The 22,000-nt window shown below is 40.6% G+C and overlaps 1 protein-coding gene across 5 annotated transcripts in view; it reads right to left on the bottom strand.

Moving 5' to 3' along the window:
- Window positions 1-22,000, bottom strand: part of RNF170 (ring finger protein 170) — a 747,148-nt gene that overhangs the window by 297,466 nt on the left and 427,682 nt on the right. The window lies entirely within an intron of this gene.

Consider the following 22,000-nt stretch of genomic DNA (forward strand, 5'->3'; position numbering starts at 1 on the left):
AGAATACAGTTTGAATAAATTGCATTTATTTAAACTGCATTTGCTTTAATATTGCTAAACACTCAAGTGTGCTAGCTTGCACTGCACTTGAACTGTTTTTGGTGCTGGTTTAGCTGCTTTTCTGTTAAAAAAAAATCTAAGCTTGTTTCCTGTCTTTAATCTCATCCAGATACAGATTTGCTGTATCTAAGATTGTTTGCAAGCTTCTGAGCCTTTCTGAGCCCCCCCAAGCCTTTCTGTGCTGGAGAGAAGCCTTCTAGCTTATCAGTGGGAGTGGTAAGCACAAGGTAGCCTATCTACCACAAGAGGAGTGGTTTCTGGCCCAGAAATTGTAGTTTATTGGCAGTTTGGACAGGAGTGGTTTCTGGCCCAGAAATTGTAGTTTATTGGCAGTTTGGACAGCTTTTCCATCTCTTTCAACTTTCTGGTTTAAAAGCCCATTTTTGCACGTTTCCCGCTTTTCCTGTAACTAGTCTAGCCCAGATACAGATTTGCTGTATCCAGGACAGTTTGTAAGCTCCTGAGCGGTGCCAAAGTGTTCAACTTTTCCCTTAGATCTGCTAGTTCTCTCATCTCCTGCACTTTTACTAGCTTATTAGTCTAGCACTTTATCAGACTTCATGTAGCAATTATTGCAGTACATAAAAGTGCTACCAGCACTAAACGTTCTAGGAAACAGCTCCAGTACTTATTATTAATGCCCACCCCTCCAGGCATGTCTAAAGGTCACGTCCCTGTGCCTTCTCCTTTTAACCTGGTGAACTTGGGCATCCTGAGGCAATGTAGCAACTGCCTCATGTAGATCGACAACCCTCTCTCCTCTTACCTCCCAACACTCAGACTTACGAGAGATGCACTTGTATATCCAGAGTGGAAGCCATACACTCTCCAGCCAAGACCAGAATAGCTGGTCAAGAGGAGAAGGTCAACACTTGCACCACACTACATGGAATACATAGCCCTCTAGAACACATACCAGCACTGCCTTCACATAAAAACACAAACCACACACCCACCTTCGTGAAGGCTCTCAATAAAAATCTACCCAAACAGCAGAGACCTCCAAGGCAGAATTGCACTCGACCACCACAACACAACACAACACTAATCATAAGACAATTAACTCTCCTAAACAGTGTGCCACTCAACCAAAGCCCCTAAGGCCAAACAGCATGCCCAACACACTAGTCATAAGTGACTCGATAGTGAAGCACACTGATGTCCCACTCACTAGGGTGAATAAGGAGAAAGTAACAGTCAGCTGCCTGTCAGGTGCCAGGATCCACCACATAAAGCACGCACTCAGGTCCCTCAACAACAGGTACAAATATGACTCTGTCATTGTACATGTGGGTGTAAATGACCTGAGATGTACCTCCCTAGACTACATGAGAACAGACATGGAGGAGCTCTCAGATTATGTAGCCCAGGCGGGTATGACCCTAGCCCTGAGCAGCATCCTACCATCACCCAGAATGATACCACAGTACAAGCAGAAAATGACTGATTTCACCAACTGGCTAAGTTTCTGGTGTCATTCTAAGGAGATCCAGTATCTGTCTGCCTGGGATGACATGACTGACAGACCCCGATGCTTTGCCAAAGATGGCCTTCATCTGTCACCCCTGGGCTTCCAGATATTGGCCAAGGCTGTTGCCACCCCTACAGTGCCTTTTTTAGGTGGCGTTCCAAAGACCAAATTACCACAGTAACAGCTACAAACAAATGTAATCTGAGGGTCACACTGCTCAATGCTAGAAGTCTAAATCTCAAAATGCACTCACTCGAAACACTCCTTAAAATGGAGAACATCGACATTTCTGTTGTAACAGAGACCTGGTTCAAGGCAGCAGAAAGCACCCCTGCACTGCCAGGCTATAATTCATTCCACACCTTTCGGCCCCAGAACTTGGACTGAAGCTCCAAAGGCGGTGGTGTTTCCATATTCATAAAGGATGCGCACACTTCCAGACTGGTAGCTCAATATAACGCATCAGTGATACTTCAGGTGCAGCTAACATTGGGTAAGACCGGGATTCAGGTCATAGTCTGCTATAGGTTCCCCAACCATGTCGCAAGACTCACACTCACCATTCCTAAGCACCCTGGAAAATATCAGGGTCCAAGCTAACACAACTACTCCTCCATTAACTGGGAAAACTACTGATGTACCAATACACTTGCCCAAAGTTTCATGGAATGCATTAATTCCAGTACCTGTACCAGCTCTTTCTTATACCCACTAGAGGTAGCAACATCCTTGACCTGATCATTACTAACATGGGCAATTGTTGCTCTACACCAATAGTCAACTCCTCCCTGGTTAGATCTGACCACAAACTAATCACCTTGGAAATCCACATCACTCCCACCTCCCCCTCAAAGGGTAACCACCATGAAAAACTTCTCCAAAGCTAACTTTGGGCTCCTAATAACAAAGGTGGCTAACTTCACTGCACCCATGCAAATGGAGAATAGTTGCATGACCACCGAATCATACATCAATGCACTGTACAAACACATACACAAATGCAGGGATTTCGCCATACCCAATAGAACCAAGACACTCTCCTCCAAAAAAAAGGATGTCAATCTGGTGGTCCCCTGCCATAAACTAACTCTACAACAGAAGGAGGAAACTGATGCAGAATAAGGTGAAGTCCCAAGACTGGAAAAATTCCCTTATCAGCTTCAACAAAAAGTTGAGATCCCACATCAAATCCTCTAAAGCTAGCTATGAAAACAGAATTGCAGCAGATAGTAAAGACAACCACAAGGCCTTCTATAGTTATGTAAAGAATCTCCATAGCAATACCCAGATTTTCTCTGAGCTACTGCACAATGGTACTTCCTATACAGAGCCAACAGATATTGCCGATATACTGGCCGACAGATTCAGTGTCAACTTTGCCCCCCCCCCCCCCAAAAGGACCAGTCACAATACCAGTAGATTGCAGCCACCCAGTATTAATGCTGCACAGGTTAAAACAACACTGTCCAAGGCTAAGAATACAGCTTCTATGGGACCTGACAATATCCCTGGCTGTATTCTACATGAACTACACAGTGAACTGGCACCTCACCTGTGTGCCCTGTTCAGTCACAGCCTCACCTCAGGCTTTGCCCCTACCAAATGGTGCATTGCTACAGTCATTCCTCTCCACAAAGGAGGAGCGACTACAGACCCTGGGAACTATTGCCCCATTAGCCTGACAAGTCTGATATGCAAAGCTATGGAACGCATCATCAAGAATCTAATAAACAAGGATATACGGAATCTCCAAACTCTGGATCCCACACAGTTTGATTTTGTGAAGGGTAGACCATGCCTGCTCAACTTGGTCGACTTCTCTGAGTCAGTCACCAGAGTTGTGGATGAAGGCAAAGTGGTTCATACAGCCTACCCTGATCTGGCCAGGGCCTTTGATACCACTCCCCACTCAGGAATCATAGAAAAACTCACTAAGCTAGGCATCAATCCCTATATCACTAGGTGGGTTGCAAACTGGCTCACAGATAGATCCCACAGTGTGAAAGTAGCTGACTCCAAGTCCTGTGAAGTCCAGGCCAACACAAACGGACTCTGACTGACAAAGTTCACAGACGATTGCAAGTTGGGCGCTATTATTAACTCCCCAAGTGATGTTGACATCCTACAGTAAGGCCTCACCGAGACCAACAACTGGTGTCAGAACCATGGCCTTAAGCTCAATGCCAAAAAATGTGAAATCATCCCCTTTGGGAAAAACCTGGTTCCATGAATTACCACATCGATGCTAGCCCACTGAACACAGAAGGCGTTATAAGAGATCTGGAAACACAGGTTGACAGCAACCTCTCTTTTGAGCACCACATTGTCACTGTGGTCAGAAAGCCCTATGTGGCACATCTCATTACTAAGGGTCTTGCATCCAGGAAGAAAGATGTCATTGTCTCCCTCTACTCTTCCCTCATTAGGCCAATCATTGAGTACAATGCCCCATTTGGCATGTACCTCACTAGACACCTGCAATAACTGGAGAGACTGCAAAAGTACCTCACAGAGAGGATCCTAGGCCTTAAACACTTGCCCTACGTGGACAGACTCAAAAAACTCCAACTCTCATATCGCCTACTTAGAGGCGATCTCTGCTTGACTTACAAAGCCATGTCTGACCCAGCTCTGTTAGAAATGCCTAAAGAACGCCAAAAACACAACTCGAAATGCAGAAAGGCAAAAGGAAGCCGGAAAACACAATTCAAAAGCCGGTAATAGCGTAAAAGAAATTTAATTTCCGCTTTCGTCACAACTTCATCAGAATACAAAACACACTAGTACTGAAACAACTTAAATAGCCAATTCAATTGAAAAATCAATTAATTAATCATTAAAACAATGAAATATATAGTTGTTAATCATAAGATAAAAACTCATGGATTAAAACAAGCTTTCAAATCTATATCATAGATCTTATTAATAGATAATTTACCATTTTTTAAAAAACATTTCAAATTGATGCTCTCATTTAATCCAGGATAAACATCTGATTTTAATTTAATCTGCCATAAGCATTCTTTTTGTTCGATATAATTCTTAAAGTCCCCAGCCCTATTATCTGATTTACAATATTCTAATACTGAAAATAAAAATTTTTTAAAAAGAAACACATGAAATAGAATGCTTGTATAAGGCATTATTATGATCTCTAACTTTAATGGCATATAAATGTTCCTTATCTGAGTAGCTAAAGACCTAGTTGTCATGCCCACGTAAAACGCGGGGCATGTGGAACAAATACCAACATAGACCACTCCGACAGTGTTACAATCAATGAAGTCAGAAACTTCAATGATCCTGTCAGAACTGATAATGTTAATGTAAGGGCCCTCAGATATATATCTACAAATGTGACAATTCTGACATCGAAACATGCCCTTTTTATTTTTCAAAGAACCTGAGTCCTTAATGTGATGTTGCTCTAGTATATTTTTTAATGTGTTCGACTTGCGGAACACAAATTTTGGGTCTTTGCCCACTAGTTGAAAAATGTCTTTATTACCTTGTATTACCTTCCAATTGTTTTGAATAATGTTTTTATCCTGGAATTGTCAACACTCATATCAAAAGAACAAACAATATCATGGTAAGTGCTATGTTTTTTACCATGGGTAAAAATAGTGTGAGTATCATATAATATAGCAGGAAACTGAATCTGTCTTTTGTTATATACTTCTGCACCTATTTCAAATAAAAATTCCTCTTTGTATCCTCGCTGTGTAAATAGGTAAGTAATAAAGTGAAATTCAGAAACTAATACTTCATCTTTAGTGGTCATTCGACAAGCTCGAATGAATTGCCCTCTGGGGATATTCTTCTTGATATGTGTAGGATGTCCACTATTATTGTGTAAATATCCATTAGTAAATGTCTCCTTTCTATGTATTTTACTATGGAATTTATGTTCTTCTATATCCCACCATATATGCGTGTCTAGAAAGTTGACTGCAAGTCCTACATCGCCTAATGTAAAATTGATATAGCTAGAAAAAGAATTAACTTTGCTGAGAAATAAATTAACTGTGTCAGTATTTCCTTCAATAATGAAAAACAAATCATCTATAAATCTGCAAAAGAAAAGAATGTTGAAATATTCTTTTAAAACTGGTATAAATTCTAATTCCCACCATGCCATCACAATGTTGGCAAAAGCAGGGGCTGCTGGTGATCCCATGGCTACGCCACGTTTTTGTCTATAGTACGCTTTTCCAAATATAAAAAAATTATTCTCTAAAATAATCTCCAGGAATCTGCATATAACAATAGTGGTGGAATTATTAAATATATTCTTATTAACTAAATAGCTGCGAACTGCCTCTACCCCTTCTTCATGGGGGATACAAGAATAAAGGGAAACAACATCCATAGTGAACATGACATGTTTAGAATCATCAAATGTATCTATAGAAATGCTATTAGAAAAAGCTTTAATTTTCTCCAAAAAGTGCCAAGAATCCTGGATGTAAGATGTATTATCATAAATCAAAGGTCCCAATAGGGCATCAATAATTAGAGAAATACCTTCGGTAACGGAATGTGGAGAAGATACTATAAGACGTAAAGGTGGATTAGATACATTTTTATGAGTTTTTGGAACTCCAAAAATTACACCAATCTTAGGTTTATCAATTAAACAAAAATTATATAGCTTTAAGTTGATCTCACTAGACATTAAAGCATCGTAAAGATGTAAATGTACTGCTCTAAAGCTTTTTAATATCTCAAAATAAGGAACAAGTTCATATTCATTTGTGTTGTTAAGCAATTCTAGCATGTTAGCGTTATATTGGTCATGTTCCATGATAACAATGTTAGACCCCTTGTCGCTTTTCATAAACCTTAGTTTCCCTGTAAGCGATTTCAAATTATGTAGGGCTGTCCTTTCTTGAACTGTTAAATTGTCACAAAAATGAATGTTTGACTTGAATATATGTTCAACATCCTTGATACATAAATCCTCAAAAGTTTTAATGGTATGATGTAGGCTGGGGACATAAAGAGAAGGTTTATTAAAACATGTGTTAGATGTAGGTATGTCATGCATTAAAAAGGATATGGTTTTGCCATAATTAGCCCTTTTGTTAGGAATAAAATTGAAACCATATTTGAGAACTGCTAATTCAGAATCATTAAAAGAATAATCAGACAAATTAATAATAGCAAAACTTTCAAAATCATCAGAATTATTGCTCAACATTCGTCCCCGGAATTCGAAAAGTACGACTCCTAGTTAAAATAGTACTTTTTACGCTGTCTGTGTCTTGTCCCTTCTTTTTATTTCTGTAACCAATAACGGGTTCGTTCAAGTCACTTTGCTTTTTGGTTTTATTAACTAAACCAGTGGCAGAACCAAAGTCGGACTTCCCAGATGAAAAACCCGTAATGTCACTGTTAGTAACTTGCCTGTCCTGTGGTTCGTCTCTTAAAATGTCAATGCAAGATAGACCAGCCGGAGCCAACGGAGGAAAATCTACGTTGTAGTTGCTGGAATGCTTACTATAATCGAACCTAACTGGAGCTGTTCTCAAGGAAGCAGACTGCACACCTGTAGCTGCTTCCGTATGGTATCTTCTATTAGAAGACTGTCCTTGCGAATGGAAATCACGGTTCCGTTGATTTGGTACAAACTGGCTATAAGCTGTTTTGTTATGGTAACTTGCGATGTCCCTCTCCATTTTAGACTGTTTTCTATTGGTGACAACTTTGGTATGTTCAGATAACTCTTTAGTAAAAAAACTATATAAAGAGTTCAAGTCGTCACCTAGCATACGTTTTTTAAGACCAGACTCAAGTTCTTTAATGTCATTAAATATCAAAGACATTTTTTCAATATTGTTGTCTATGAGTAACTGTAAGAAGCGTAGACCTGCTTCATTAAAAAAAGAAATCAAAGAGTCAAACATAGGATGCCCCAACTCCGTTGGGACATTTAAAAGCGTAAGCCTTTAGGGACTATCCCTAGTTCAATACATTTCGTAAAATAACAATTTTCTAGATCTAGGGATTTGTACCTTTTTAGAAGTTTAAGTAACAGGTCCCGTTGTGTGTTCATATGATTATCACCATTCGTAGACAAATCCCGTTGGTATATATTGAATGGATTGTCTTGTCGGTTTAATAGTCCGGCACAGTTAGCGTGGTTCGTTACATCTACGTTGTTAGCTGCTCGTGGGTTGGCAGTAGTTCTTAAATCTGAAAAAGATGAACTGCCTAGATTAATCACTGTCGGAAGTTCCTCACATGCCCCGATTGGGCTAGATGCATCACCGGATCCTGTAGAGTTACTGGCTTTTGCCACCAAAAATTTTAACGAACTTTGTATGTCCATAAGAGTAGAAATTAGCAAGCTGTTTACTTTATCATTTACTTTGTCCATTTTAGATGTCGGTGTAGAATGCACCGACAAATTCATCAAGGTGTCTTCCGCAACTTCTGCCATGAAGGGCGAAACAAACAAAAACCACAAAATCACCTAAAGAACAAAACCACAAAATTACCTTTTGGCGTTCTTTAGGTGATTTTGTGATTTTGTTTGTTTCGCCCTTCATGGCAGAAGTTGCGGAAGACACCTTGATGAATTTGTTGGTGCATTCTACACCGACATCTAAAATGGACAAAGTAAATGATAAAGTAAACAGCTTGCTAATTTCTACTCTTATGGACATACAAAGTTCGTTAAAATTTTTGGTGGCAAAAGCCAGTAACTCTACAGGATCCGGTGATGCATCTAGCCCAATCGGGGCATGTGAGGAACTTCCGACAGTGATTAATCTAGGCAGTTCATCTTTTTCAGATTTAAGAACTACTGCCAACCCACGAGCAGCTAACAACGTAGATGTAACGAACCACGCTAACTGTGCCGGACTATTAAACCGACAAGACAATCCATTCAATATATACCAACGGGATTTGTCTACGAATGGTGATAATCATATGAACACACAACGGACCTGTTACTTAAACTTCTAAAAAGGTACAAATCCCTAGATCTAGAAAATTGTTATTTTACGAAATGTATTGAACTAGGGATAGTCCCTAAAGGCTTACGTTTTTTTAAATGTCCCAACGGAGTTGGGTTGGGGCATCCTATGTTTGACTCTTTGATTTCTTTTTTTAATGAAGCAGGTCTACGCTTCTTACAGTTACTCATAGACAACAACATTGAAAAAATGTCTTTGATATTTAATGACATTAAAGAACTTGAGTCTGGTCTTAAAGAACGTATGCTAGGTGACGACTTGAACTCTTTATATAGTTTTTTTACTAAAGAGTTATCTGAACATACCAAAGTTGTCACCAATAGAAAACAGTCTAAAATGGAGAGGGACATCGCAAGTTACCGTAACAAAACAGCTTATAGCCAGTTTGTACCTAATCAACGGAACCGTGATTTCCATTCGCAAGGACAGTCTTCTAATAGAAGATACCATACGGAAGCAGCTACAGGTGTGCAGTCTGCTTCCTTGAGAACAGCTCCAGTTAGGTTCGATTATAGTAAGCATTCCAGCAACTACAACGATTTTCCTCCGTTATTCGCTGGTCTATCTTGCATTGACATTTTAAGAGACCTAACCACAGGACAGGCAAGTTACTAACAGTGACATTACGGGTTTTTCATCTGGGAAGTCCGACTTTGGTTCTGCCACTGGTTTAGTTAATAAAACCAAAAAGCAAAGTGACTTGAACGAACCCGCTATTGGTTACAGAAATAAAAAGAAGGGACAAGACACAGACAGCGTAAAAGTACTATTTTAACTAGGAGTCGACTTTTTAGTCGAATTGCCGGGGACGAATGTTGAGCAATAATTCTGATGATTTTGAAAGTTTTGCTATTATTAATTTGTCTGATTATTCTTTTAATGATTCTGAATTAGCAGTTCTCAAATATGGTTTCAATTTTATTCCTAACAAAAGGGCTAATTATGGCAAAACCATAATTGATATAAAAAAATATACCAGGAAATTAAATTTATCCTTTTTAATGCATGACATACCTACATCTAACACATGTTTTAATAAACCTTCTCTTTATGTCCCCAGCCTACATCATACCATTAAAACTTTTGAGGATTTATGTATCAAGGATGTTGAACATATATTCAAGTCAAACATTCATTTTTGTGACAATTTAACAGTTCAAGAAAGGACAGCCCTACATAATTTGAAATCGCTTACAGGGAAACTAAGGTTTATGAAAAGCGACAAGGGGTCTAACATTGTTATCATGGAACATGACCAATATAACGCTAACATGCTAGAATTGCTTAACAACACGAATGAATATGAACTTGTTCCTTATTTTGAGATATTAAAAAGCTTTAGAGCAGTACATTTACATCTTTACGATGCTTTAATGTCTAGTGAGATCAACTTAAAGCTATATAATTTTTGTTTAATTGATAAACCTAAGATTGGTGTAATTTTTGGAGTTCCAAAACTCATAAAATGTATCTAATCCACCTTACGCCTTATAGTATCTTCTCCACATTCGCTACAAGGTATTTCTCTAATTATTGATGCCCTATTGGGACCTTTGATTTATGATAATACATCTTACATCCAGGATTCTTGGCACTTTTTGGAGAAAATTAAAGCTTTTTCTAATAGCATTTCTATAGATACATTTGATGATTCTAAACATGTCATGTTCACTATGGATGTTGTTTCCCTTTATTCTTGTATCCCCCATGAAGAAGGGGTAGAGGCAGTTCGCAGCTATTTAGTTAATAAGAATATATTTAATAATTCCACCACTATTGTTATATGCAGATTCCTGGAGATTATTTTAGAGAATAATTTTTTTTATATTTGGAAAAGCACTATAGACAAAACGCATGAGCCATGGGATCACCAGCAGCCCCTGCTTTGCCAACATTGTGATGGCATGGTGGGAATTAGAATTTATACCAGTTTTAAAAGAATATTTCAACATTCTTTCTTTGCAGATTTATAGATGATTTGTTTTTCATTATTGAAGGAAATACTGACACAGTTAATTTATTTCTCAGCAAAGTTAATTCTTTTTCTAGCTATATCAATTTTACATTAGGCGATGTAGGACTTGCAGTCAACTTTCTAGACACGCATATATGGTGGGATATAGAAGAACATAAATTCCATAGTAAAATACATAGAAAGGAGACATTTACTAATGGATATTTACACAATAATAGTGGACATCCTACACATATCAAGAAGAATATCCCCAGAGGGCAATTCATTCGAGCTTGTCGAATGACCACTAAAGATGAAGTATTAGTTTCTGAATTTCACTTTATTACTTACCTATTTACACAGCGAGGATACAAAGAGGAATTTTTATTTGAAATAGGTGCAGAAGTATATAACAAAAGACAGATTCAGTTTCCTGCTATATTATATGATACTCACACTATTTTTACCCATGGTAAAAAACATAGCACTAACCATGATATTGTTTGTTCTTTTGATATGAGTGTTGACAATTCCAGGATTAAAAACATTATTCAAAACAATTGGAAGGTAATACAAGGTAATAAAGACATTTTTCAACTAGTGGGCAAAGACCCAAAATTTGTGTTCCGCAAGTCGAACACATTAAAAAATATACTAGAGCAACATCACATTAAGGACTCAGGTTCTTTGAAAAATAAAAAGGGCATGTTTCGATGTCAGAATTGTCACATTTGTAGATATATATCTGAGGGCCCTTACATTAACATTATCAGTTCTGACAGGATCACTGAAGTTTCTGACTTCATTGATTGTAACACTGTCGGAGTGGTCTATGTTGGTATTTGTTCCACATGCCCCGCGTTTTACGTGGGCATGACAACTAGGTCTTTAGCTACTCGTATTAAGGAACATTTATATGCCATTAAAGTTAGAGATCATAATAATGCCTTATACAAGCATTCTATTTCATGTGTTTCTTTTAAAAAATTTTTATTTTCAGTATTAGAATATTGTAAATCAGATAATAGGGCTGGGGACTTTAAGAATTATATCGAACAAAGAGAATGCTTATGGCAGATTAAATTAAAATCAGATGTTTATCCTGGATTAAATGAGAGCATCAATTTGAAATGTTTTTTAAAAAATGGTAAATTATCTATTAATAAGATCTATGATATAGATTTGAAAGCTTGTTTTAATCCATGAGTTTTTATCTTATGATTAACAACTATATATTTCATTGTTTTAATGATTAATTAATTGATTTTTCAATTGAATTGGCTATTTAAGTTGTTTCAGTACTAGTGTGTTTTGTATTCTGATGAAGTTGTGACGAAAGCGGAAATTAAATTTCTTTTACGCTATTACCGGCTTTTGAATTGTGTTTTCCGGCTTCCTTTTGCCTTTCTGCATTTCTGTTAGAAATGCTACATCCAAAGAAATCCCAATCCCTGCACACCACATGCTCCAGAGACCTCAACCTCATTACCACAATCAACAGAACATGCTGGAGGGACAGGTTCATAATCCAGCGACTGCCCATGCCATGGAAGAGACTTCTCATACATGTCAAACAGAGCACCTCATTGGGCCTCTTCAAGTGAACTCTTGATGAGTGGATGGGAAACAGAAAATTCACCCCGGGGATCACTCCAGTGGCTCTACTTGACAGAGGCACTGGGAACTAAAGTCGGGCGGCACAATGCCAGGGTAATCCTATGGGCTAGGCTTGTAAAGGCCCCAGGGCCATTAGCCTAGTGCACGCCTATAAACCTATGAGAATGAGCCAGAGATGTTCTATAAGCATAGTTGGTGCTTGCGTATTTTCGCAACCAGATTTCCAAAGCCCATCAACTCATCATCTTTGTGCGAAAAAGTACAGTTTTGTACCTACCATAAATGTAGATGTCCGATAGATATGCAACTGCAGTCCTGACATATGGGTTGTCCTGCCTCAGGCAGCCCTTCGGTCGGCCGGATTCCAAAGTCTGGGTCCGGCGTCGGCTGATGTCGCCTCTTCCCCGACGTCAGAGCAGCTGGAGTATAAAAGCATCAGCCGACGCCATCTTCTTCAGTGTTTCTTGCCCCAGATGCCAGGTGCCCTCCAAGGAAGGCTAAATTTAGAGAATGGATAAAATTCCAGACATGCACAACAGTAATAAACAGATACACCATAAATACTATCCCCAGCTAATATGAAAAGGGGGAGTGGACCCAAAAAGATAATTACAGAGGGGTAGGAGGGAGGGAAAACCTGACTGCAGTTGCATATCTATCGGACATCTACATTTATGGTAGGTACAAAACTGTACTATGTCCTTCAAGAATGCAACTGCAGTCCTGACATATGGGTTGAATACCATAGCCAAGCTGCGGTGGTAGGATCTAAGATAATGATGGTGTAGCTAAAATGCCCTGCAGGACTGCAGAAGCAAAGCCTGCTTGGGATCTGGAATATAAAGGCAGGTTGTAATGCTTGGAAAATGTATGCACGGAGCTCCATGTAGCAGCTTCTAGAATGTCCTTTGTAGCCACCCCTCTTAAAAAGGCTGTGGAGGTGGCAGTAGCTCTGGTGGAGTGTGGCCTGATATTGGCTGGCACACCTTTTCCATGGAAAGAGTAGCAGAATCTGATGCAGTTTCCAATCCATTTTGAAATTGTTTGTTTGGAAATTGCCTTCCCTTGTACTCCAGGAGCGTAAGCTACAAATAGTTGGTCAGACTTTCTGTTGGCCTTTGTTCTGTCCAAGTAATAGTGCAATTGTCTGTGTATGTCCAAAGTGTGCAGAAGCTTTTCTCCTTTATTTTGAGGATTGGGAAAGAAAGTAGGCAGGTGAATTGCTTGATTTAGAGAAACCCTGGATATCACTTTTGGCATGAATGAAGGATTGGTTCTTAAAGAGACTCTGTCCTGATGAAAAATGAGAAATGGAGGTACTGCCATAAGGGCCTGTATCTCCGAGACTCTTCTTGCTGAAGTAATTGCCAACAGGAAAACTGTTTTCCAGGAGAGAAATTGCAATTCTGAAGATGCTGCTGGCTCAAAAGGAGGAAGAGTTAATTTTTCCAAGACGAAATTGAGGTCCCATGCAGGCACTGGTGGTTTTCTTGGAGGTTTGATATTCTTTATCCCCCTTAGAAACTGTCTTAGCAAAGGATGTGAAAACACAGGTGGATCACAGTTGTATTTTGCTGAAATTGCTGAAGCGTGTATTTTTATGGAAGAATATGAAAGGCCATTGTGAAACATTTCTGCCAAGTATTCTAGAATCTGTGGGATGTTCATTACTGATGCATCCTGACCCTTGTTGGCATTCCAGATGTTGACCCTCTTCCATTTGGCTAGATAAGTTTTTCTGGTGGAAGGCCTGCGTGCTTCCAGTAGGATCTCTTGAATTTTTTTGGAGAGAGAAATATGGGTAGAAGTCATGTAACCCTCCAAGCTGTCAGTTGCAATGTTTGCAGGTTTGGATGAACAGTCCTGTAATTGTGCTGAGTTATAAGCAGAGGCCATAGAGGCAGGGGCCACGGTTTGGTGCGAGTTATGCTCCTTAGTAATGGGTACCAGTGCTGTCTTGGCCAGTCTGGAGCTATCAAAATGCCTTTTGGTTGTTCTGCTTTGATCTTCAGTAACACCTTGGTCATTAATGGTAGAGGCAGGAATGCATAGATTGTTAGAGAATTCCAGCTGAAGGAGAGAGCATCTATTCTCCAGGCTTGAGGATGGTGTGTCCTTGAGCAGAACTTTTTCAGATGATGATTGTGGTGTGAGGCAAAGAGGTCTATGTCCGGCCTTCCCCATGCATGAGTTATTTGTGAAAAAATGTCTGGATGCAACATCCATTTGTGGGGGTCCATAATGTTTCTGCTTAGACTGTCCGCCAGAATATTGTCCTTGCCTGGAACAAACTGGGATTGCAACTGTATGTTCAGTTTCAGGGACTTTTCCCAAAGAGTCATTGTTAGTCTGCAAAGGGGGTAAGAATGGGTGCCTCCCTGCTTGTTTATGTACCACATAACAGTGGTGTTGTCTGTCTTTATTAGCAGACGACCTTGTTGAAGAAATTTTCCGAAGGCCTCGATTGCATGAATCACTGCCAGCATCTCTTTTTGATTGATGTGCAGATGCAATTCCCGGGGAGCCCATTGCCCTTGAATGCATCTGCCTTCCATCTGCGCCCCCCATCCATGATCTGAGGCATCTGTTGTAATGGTTTGGCTTGCTTGAGGTTTGTTGAAGAGCATGCCTTTGTTTAGCTGGCTTGCTTGTGCCCACCACAAAAATTCCTTTTGTAGACATGGAATGAGTGGAATAATTGCTTCTAAGTTGTGGCTGTGTTGAGACCATAGGCTTTTTAGGTACCATTGCAGTTTTCTCATGTGTAGTCTTGCCAGTTGAATCAGGAGAATGCAAGATGCCATGAAACCCAGGGCCTGCAGGATTTTCCTTGCAGTCATCTGGGTGTGCTTTGCTAGGCTTTTGAAGTAATCTGGTAATTGTTCTTGTTTTTCTTCTGTGAGGAAAGCCATTTGTGAATTTGTGTCCAGTTTGGCTCCTAGAAAAATTATTTGTTGGGATGGCAGTAGTCTTGACTTTTGAATGTTGACTGTGTATCCCAAAGCCTGTAGTAAGTGAATGACATAGTCCAAGTTTCTTATCAAGGCTTGCTGGCTGTCCGCTTGTATAAGGCAGTCGTCCAGATAAGGGTATATTTGTATCCCCTGAAGTCTGCAATGTGCAATTACTGATGCCAGGCATTTCGTGAATACTCTGGGCGCAGTAGATAAGCCAAAAGGCAATGCTGAGAATTGATAATGCTCTGACCCTGCAAGAAATCTGAGGTATCTTCTGCAGCTGTGTCTGATTGGGACATGCAGGTATGCCTCCTTGAGGTCCAGAGTAACCAGCCAAGACCCCTTGCCCAGCATGGGAAGAAGTTGCTGTAACGTCAGCATTTTAATTTTGGCACAATGAGAAAAGTGTTTAGAGCGGACAAGTCCAGTATAGGTCTCCATTGCTTTTCTTTTCTTGGAACAAGGAACAGTCTTGAGTAGAATCCCTGGCCTTGTTCCTGAGGAGGAACCTTTTCTATTGCTTTGATTTGTAGCAGCTTTGAAACTTGTATGAGTGCCTCTGCCCTTTGATTGTGTGGCAGGTTTGGCATGCCTTGTCTTGTTGGTAAGGTATGGAAGTGGAACCTGTAACCTTTGTCTATTATGTTCAAAATCCATCCGTCCTTTGTAAAAACGTGCCAATTTTTTGAAAATAAGGATAACTTTCCACCTAAAGGAGCTTCTCTTTGAGCCTTGGTCGGCGGTGTCAAAGACAAGTCATTGTGATTGTCCCTGTGGAGCAGTGGGAGTCCCTGCGCCACTTCTCTGATTAGTTGGTTGCCATTGGCGGCCCCTGTAGGAGCCTCGGTATTGTCCTCTACCTCGAGCACGCCTGCTTTTTCCCCTTTGAAACTTGTCAGTGTCTGGAAAGGACCAATTCTTCGAAGGCCAATTCCTGCTGAACCTTGGTGGCTGAACCTGGAGGAAATCTTTGACTGTTTGTACTGATTTAGCCTTTTCCTCAATTGATTTCAACACACCCTGTGCATTAGCACCAAATAGCTTGTCTTTTTCCAGAGGTGCATCTAGAAGCTTTACTTTAACATGATCTGGCAATGACTGTTCTTTCAAACAAGCATGTCTACGTATGACGGGCCCTGTCATAGCTGCCCTACACGAAGCTTCCAATACATCATAACCAAACTGAAGAAAATGATTGCTAACCTGCTGAGTATTATGAACCAAATCCTGCAAAGCCTTTCTATCTAAAGGCTCAGGAGAGGCTAACTTTTTCTGCAAATCATCCATCAGAAAATCCTGATACTGAAACATATGAAAAAGACAGTTAAGAGCCCTCATGGCAAGGGTGGTAGAGGTATAAACTTTCTTACCCCACCTCTCCAGGGACCTAGCCTCCCTGTCTGCGGGCAAAGGATTCTTGGTTGTGGAACTGGCCACTCCTTTGGGCCCCTGAGAAATAGTTTCTAGATCAACAGAGTGGGCCTTAAAGAGATGCTTATGAGTTTCAGGAACCCTGTAATATCTGTCAGGCTTGACAGGAGCAGGAGGGAGAGAATCAGGAGAATTACTGGAGTCTGAGTACACATTATCCAATACATCTAACACTGGGGGAATAGCTAAAGGCCTGTGCTGGGGTAACTTAAGGAAGGTCCGAAGCCTTTTCCTGGAGTCCGAGAAATCCTGGCCCTGCCATTGAAAATGCTCTCTCATGGAATGTAGAATTTCCCCGAAAGAAATATCCTCAGGAGGAGAGGGAATGGATTCATCTGCATCAGAATCCTCGTAGGCCGGGAAGGGTTCTTCCTGGGAATCTGAAAGGCCTGACTCACCAGAGGCTTCATCTGAAGAAAGAGTATCTGTCTGCTCAACCCTAGGCCTTTTGTCTGAAGGCGGCTTAGAACCTCTGTCTGGATGAGCCTGAGAGCCCCTGATTAAAGAAATTAGATCTGCAGCTAAAGTCATAATCTGTTTATCCGAGGTGGGAGTCTGTGAAAAAGATTTAGGAGGGTGAGACTTAGCCTGGCTGGCAGCCTTAGCACATGTGTAGGCCTTGATGGACATAGACACAGGAGGCCTAGCTGCCCCATGTGCTGGAGTAACTTTGTCCACTGGTATGGTGTCAGGCAAATCTTGGGCTTCGGTTTCAGGAGGAAAAACAACAACCGGCACCGGGGAAGCCTCCGGGACCGAAGTGCGCGGTAAAGCGGTGTCGTCGGCCTGGAGCAGTTGAATTACCGCCTCCGAAGAGACCGATGCACTCGCGGTAGGCTTAGGCGTGGTGTCGGTGGAAGTCGCGGGCCGCGAAGGTCGGTCCCGGTCCTTCCGTTTTTTGGAAACATGTGCTGTCGGAAGTTCCGACGGCATGATATAGGAGTAATTTTCCCCAAAAAAGTCTTCAGCAAATTCTGCCCGGCGCCTAAGTGTGCGCTTGTTGAAGCAAGCACAGGCAGCACAGGCCGAGACGTCGTGGTCTGGGCCGAGGCAGGGAAGGCAGTAAGAATGGAAGTCCTTATGAGGTATTTGTTTACCACAAGACAAACAATTATTAACTTTTTCAGTTTTGTCTGACATCGGCTGAGGCAAGAAAAGGTTCCCCAACGGGGTACTTAGCTTTTTGATGACTTCGGTATCTGAAAACACAGGAGCTGGCCGACCGGCACTTGCAAACTGCTTCTGCTTAGGGCACCGCGCGGCAAGAAAGACTGAAGAAGATGGCGTCGGCTGATGCTTTTATACCCCAGCCGGTCTGACGTCGGGGAAGAGGCAACATCAGCCGACGCCGGACCCAGCTTTGGAATCCGGCCGACCGAAGGGCTGCCTGAGGCAGGACAACTCATATGTCAGGACTGCAGTTGCATTCCTGAAGGACATCAGGCACATTACCATTGAAACAGGTCTGTTAAGAAGCAAGTTGTACTGTGTCACACCAGGTATGAGGCAGCAGGAGGAATAATGGAGAAATGCCATTCTCTTCCGTGGTGCACTTCATGTCTTCCAGAAACTGCACAGTGGCACCGTGTTGGACAATTTCTGCATTCCTGATTACCGATCGTAACTGTGTATAGCGGTCAGGCTTGTATGTGTAGTACCAGGTTAAAAAAATGGTGTTTTCTGTTCTGTAAAGCCAAGAAAGCATTTACCAAGTACTGTGTCATACACAGCAACTACATATCATTACTGAAAAAGACTCAGGGACTGATGTCTGTACACCTCCAGAAAGAGAAGTACACGTTTGAATAAGTAGTTCAAAGTTGGGAGTGAATTAATGTGCCTTCTGACAGACCAGGCTGTAACAAGGGTGGGTGACAACTGATCACATACCTGCAAACGGAGGGTTCAAAATAAGGGAGTGATGTTCTGTGAACGAGCCATGTTCCTGACTTCTTGGCTTACTGGGAACGTGCATCAGTTGTAACATTAAGGCTGACTGCAAACCAGCAGTCAGGTGTACAAGTCGGGTCGGGACAGGACAGTACCAGGGAAGAGGAATTTTTGCATTATTCCTCTTCCTGTGTGAAAAACAGTGTGACACAACAGCAGTTAGGAGTTTACACAACCCTTAATAGGTTAACTGACATGGTTTCTTCAAAACTGTTCTAATTACGGGCTTCGGAAATTTGGTTGCAATAATACGCAAGTGCCACATAGTTTTTTTGACAGTATTACTATGTACTACTGTATACATATATGCTTAACAATATCTGCTTTGTTTTTTTTAGCTGCTGAAGACTGTTATCTTGGATGCCACAGAAGATGACACCAGCTGCCCAGGCAGGGGACTGTGTGTGTTCTGTGCTTGCTCACTTTTTAACTGCAATTGTGTTTGTACCATATGTGTGATTGATCATTTTTCCCCACTGTATTACCTTACTGCACGTCTAGTTGTAGAAAAAAAGAGGCCATTTTCATCTCAGTTTCTGGCAGCTACTTCATCCTGCACTGAGTTAACAGTACCCACTTGGTCTGCTGTTCAAAAGGGAGACAATGGTCCTTCTGCTGAAGGCGACCTGGAGTGGTCAATGCTGCTCCCCAGGTTTGCCTCTCAAGAGGGGCACGTGAAGGATCCTCTCCAGAAAGTGAACCTGAGAGGTCTCCACCTTTATCCTGGTGTGAGTTGAGGAGGCTGGTCTCTGTTGAACTGTGCTGGAAAATGGATGCCGATTGGTTATCCTTTGTTCAACACTGCTTGGTGTTCACCCTTTTCTATTTCCTAGCTACCACATTCCCTCCGCATTTATAAGTAGAATATGGTTGCCATTTTGCTGTGCACACTCACAGTGGTATCTGGGCACACCCACAACCGCTTGTTATGGCCACTTTGTTAAGGTGTACTGCTCTTTCTATGTCCTTCCACTAACTGTAGATATATGTTGCTGCACTGTGCACAAGGCCACACAAAGACACAAGTATTCTAGCATGTCTTAGTTCTGAATTCCTTCAGCCATCCATGCTGCTCTAGCACTGCTCCTGCCAAACGGAAGCATAGTGATGTTCTTCCTATAGCCACTGTGCTTTTGTTTTCTTATGCAGTCCTTTTCATGGCATGTGGACACTATCCCCTGCCTGTTACATCAGCTCTCTGGCATTTTGCACTATGACATGTCTATTATCCCCAGCCAATGTTTTTACATTAAACAAACAAAAGTGCACATCTTTAAAACAAAATAACAGGGTACTGTGAATGCAAATTTATTCTGCAAGCAAATCTTGACAAAATGAATAGTGTTTCATGTAAAAAATATATATTTTTTTTTTTTACTGATGAGAAAAATACAAAAATATAAATTAATCCACATTTCTTAACAAACTAATGTGAGTCACTTTAAAACAAAAGATGGCAACTGGTTACTGCAAGTTCAAGTGGTTGTCAGCATGCAACAGTCTGCATACAAAAATGTTATTTTTATACAACTTCTATTTTTCTGTAAATGTGCAAAATATGAAAAATAAATTTCCCATATTCTGTGTTTACTGTATCTGAACATGTATTATATTCTTATAAAACAGAGAAAACCTGGTAAAATCACATATCCCAAAATGAAAATAAGTTGGATAATGAAATATGCTGGAAGAAACATATATATTGTACTGGAGCTGGGAACACATTTTCTAACTCATCTTTGCCACTTATCAAGAAACTTGTGCCCTACTCCATATTAAATAACATAATACTTAATTCAACACCAAACGGAACACTTTATAAGCTCAAAATACTGAAATCTTGAATTTCAGTATCTCGAGTTCATAAAATGGAAGGATCGGAAGATCGCAACCCCAGAAGCACGAAATTCAAAATCTCGAATGCAGGAGATTTTGAATTAGCGGTCCTGGTGTTGCACTGTGTTCATGGATTCAGGTAAGTTTTTATGTTTAAGGTTGTTGGGTAGGGGCTGTAGTGTGTGTTGTTACCGTGATGTGTGTGTGCGATAGGAATGTAGTTTGTGTGGTGGTGTTTTGTGTCTGTGTGTATGTAGTGCGACCTTAGAGTTAAAATATATAAGCAGGGGGGGTGAGGGGGGTGCAGGGGGGGCTTGACCCCCTGCATATCATAAGGGTAGGTGTGTTTGCTTATTTTGTTGTGTGTGTGTGTTGTAATCGTGTCTGAAAGTGTTTGGAGTTTGAATTTTGCGGTTTTGCGGTTTCAGGATTTAGAACTTCGTGAGTGTGTAGATTCGGGTATTTGGATTTTCTACTTTATGGGCGCGAGATTCTGTACTTCGAGATTTCAGAATTCCGAGCTTATAAAGTGAATCCATACACATACACACATACATATATAGATATAAATATGCAAACACTTCATAGAATCAAAGATTTATAATACTGAACATTTTGGCCGCCTGCAGAAGTGAATGAAACTCATTTGATCACTTCTGCCAGTGTTAAGTTTGTGCAAGATCGTGAACAGTGGGGATAGTGGAATTTGCCCTTTCCCTACTACAGAGTGATCACAAAGTTGGAATAAGTAATTAGCATGGGCGGAAGGCACAGTCCCACTGCAAAAAGCACAAGTTTGTCCTTTTCCACTGGTCTGTGAAAAGGCTTTTGAGACTCGTCATTTGTACCATACCGGAGTAATTTCTCCACCACGAGAAATGGAATGCAAAGCACTGTAAGGATATGCAGCTTTCTAGAATGTGTCTGGATGTTGTGCTGTTCTGAAAAGAATCCTTAAGCTTTTTCCCTGCCGCACCAAAAGCAGAAACAGAAGATGAAGTCTAAGAAGAAAGTAAATAAAAATAACTATTGAACAAGATGGAACGAGTTAAAAGGCAAACAGTGTTAATACTGCAAATGCAGGAGAGTGTTTCTAGCAAATGGATACAATTGCTGAGAGTTTGCCTAACAAAGCAGTGCATTATGAAAAAATGTGTTGGGAAATTTTGTTGTAGAATAATGCTTGTGTTAAGGAATGCTAGTTGACAGAGGGAGAGATTCTGTTGCAAAACATTTGTGACCTGGGTTTTGGAGAAAATAAGTCAGAAAATTATGAAATGCATACATTGGAAAATAGTAACTGCTTAGAGTATTTTGAACTGTAATTTAATCAATTTTGGTCCAATGACTATGAATAAAGTATATAAAGTAGTCACAGGTTGTCCTGCAAGGTTAAAAATACAGCTTCACAAATGTAAACCCAGTAACATTTCTACACTGGTGAACACCCAATGCCTACAAAAGAAAAGAGAATGCTGTGGTAGGAAAAGGGTGGTGTACTAACAATAAAAATCTAATGGGGTAATGTTGTTGTTTTTAAAGTAACTGTTTGGGAAAGTGTAAACCCAACATAATGAATAGTGACTGCGACAGAAAGAGTGATGTTTAGTGTCTAGGACATATAAATGGAGGACCTCACACAACACTAAAAACTTAAAAAAAAGTGGTGTCTGAACTAGTGAACAAGGGCAGAGTATATGAGAAGCGTAAACCAAAAAAGTCTGTGTGTCAAGTTGTT

The sequence above is a fragment of the Protopterus annectens genome, chromosome 2.part0, assembly GCF_019279795.1.
Source record: "Protopterus annectens isolate FY-2018-M chromosome 2.part0, PAN1.0, whole genome shotgun sequence".
In the NCBI taxonomy this organism is placed as follows: domain Eukaryota; kingdom Metazoa; phylum Chordata; order Ceratodontiformes; family Protopteridae; genus Protopterus; species Protopterus annectens.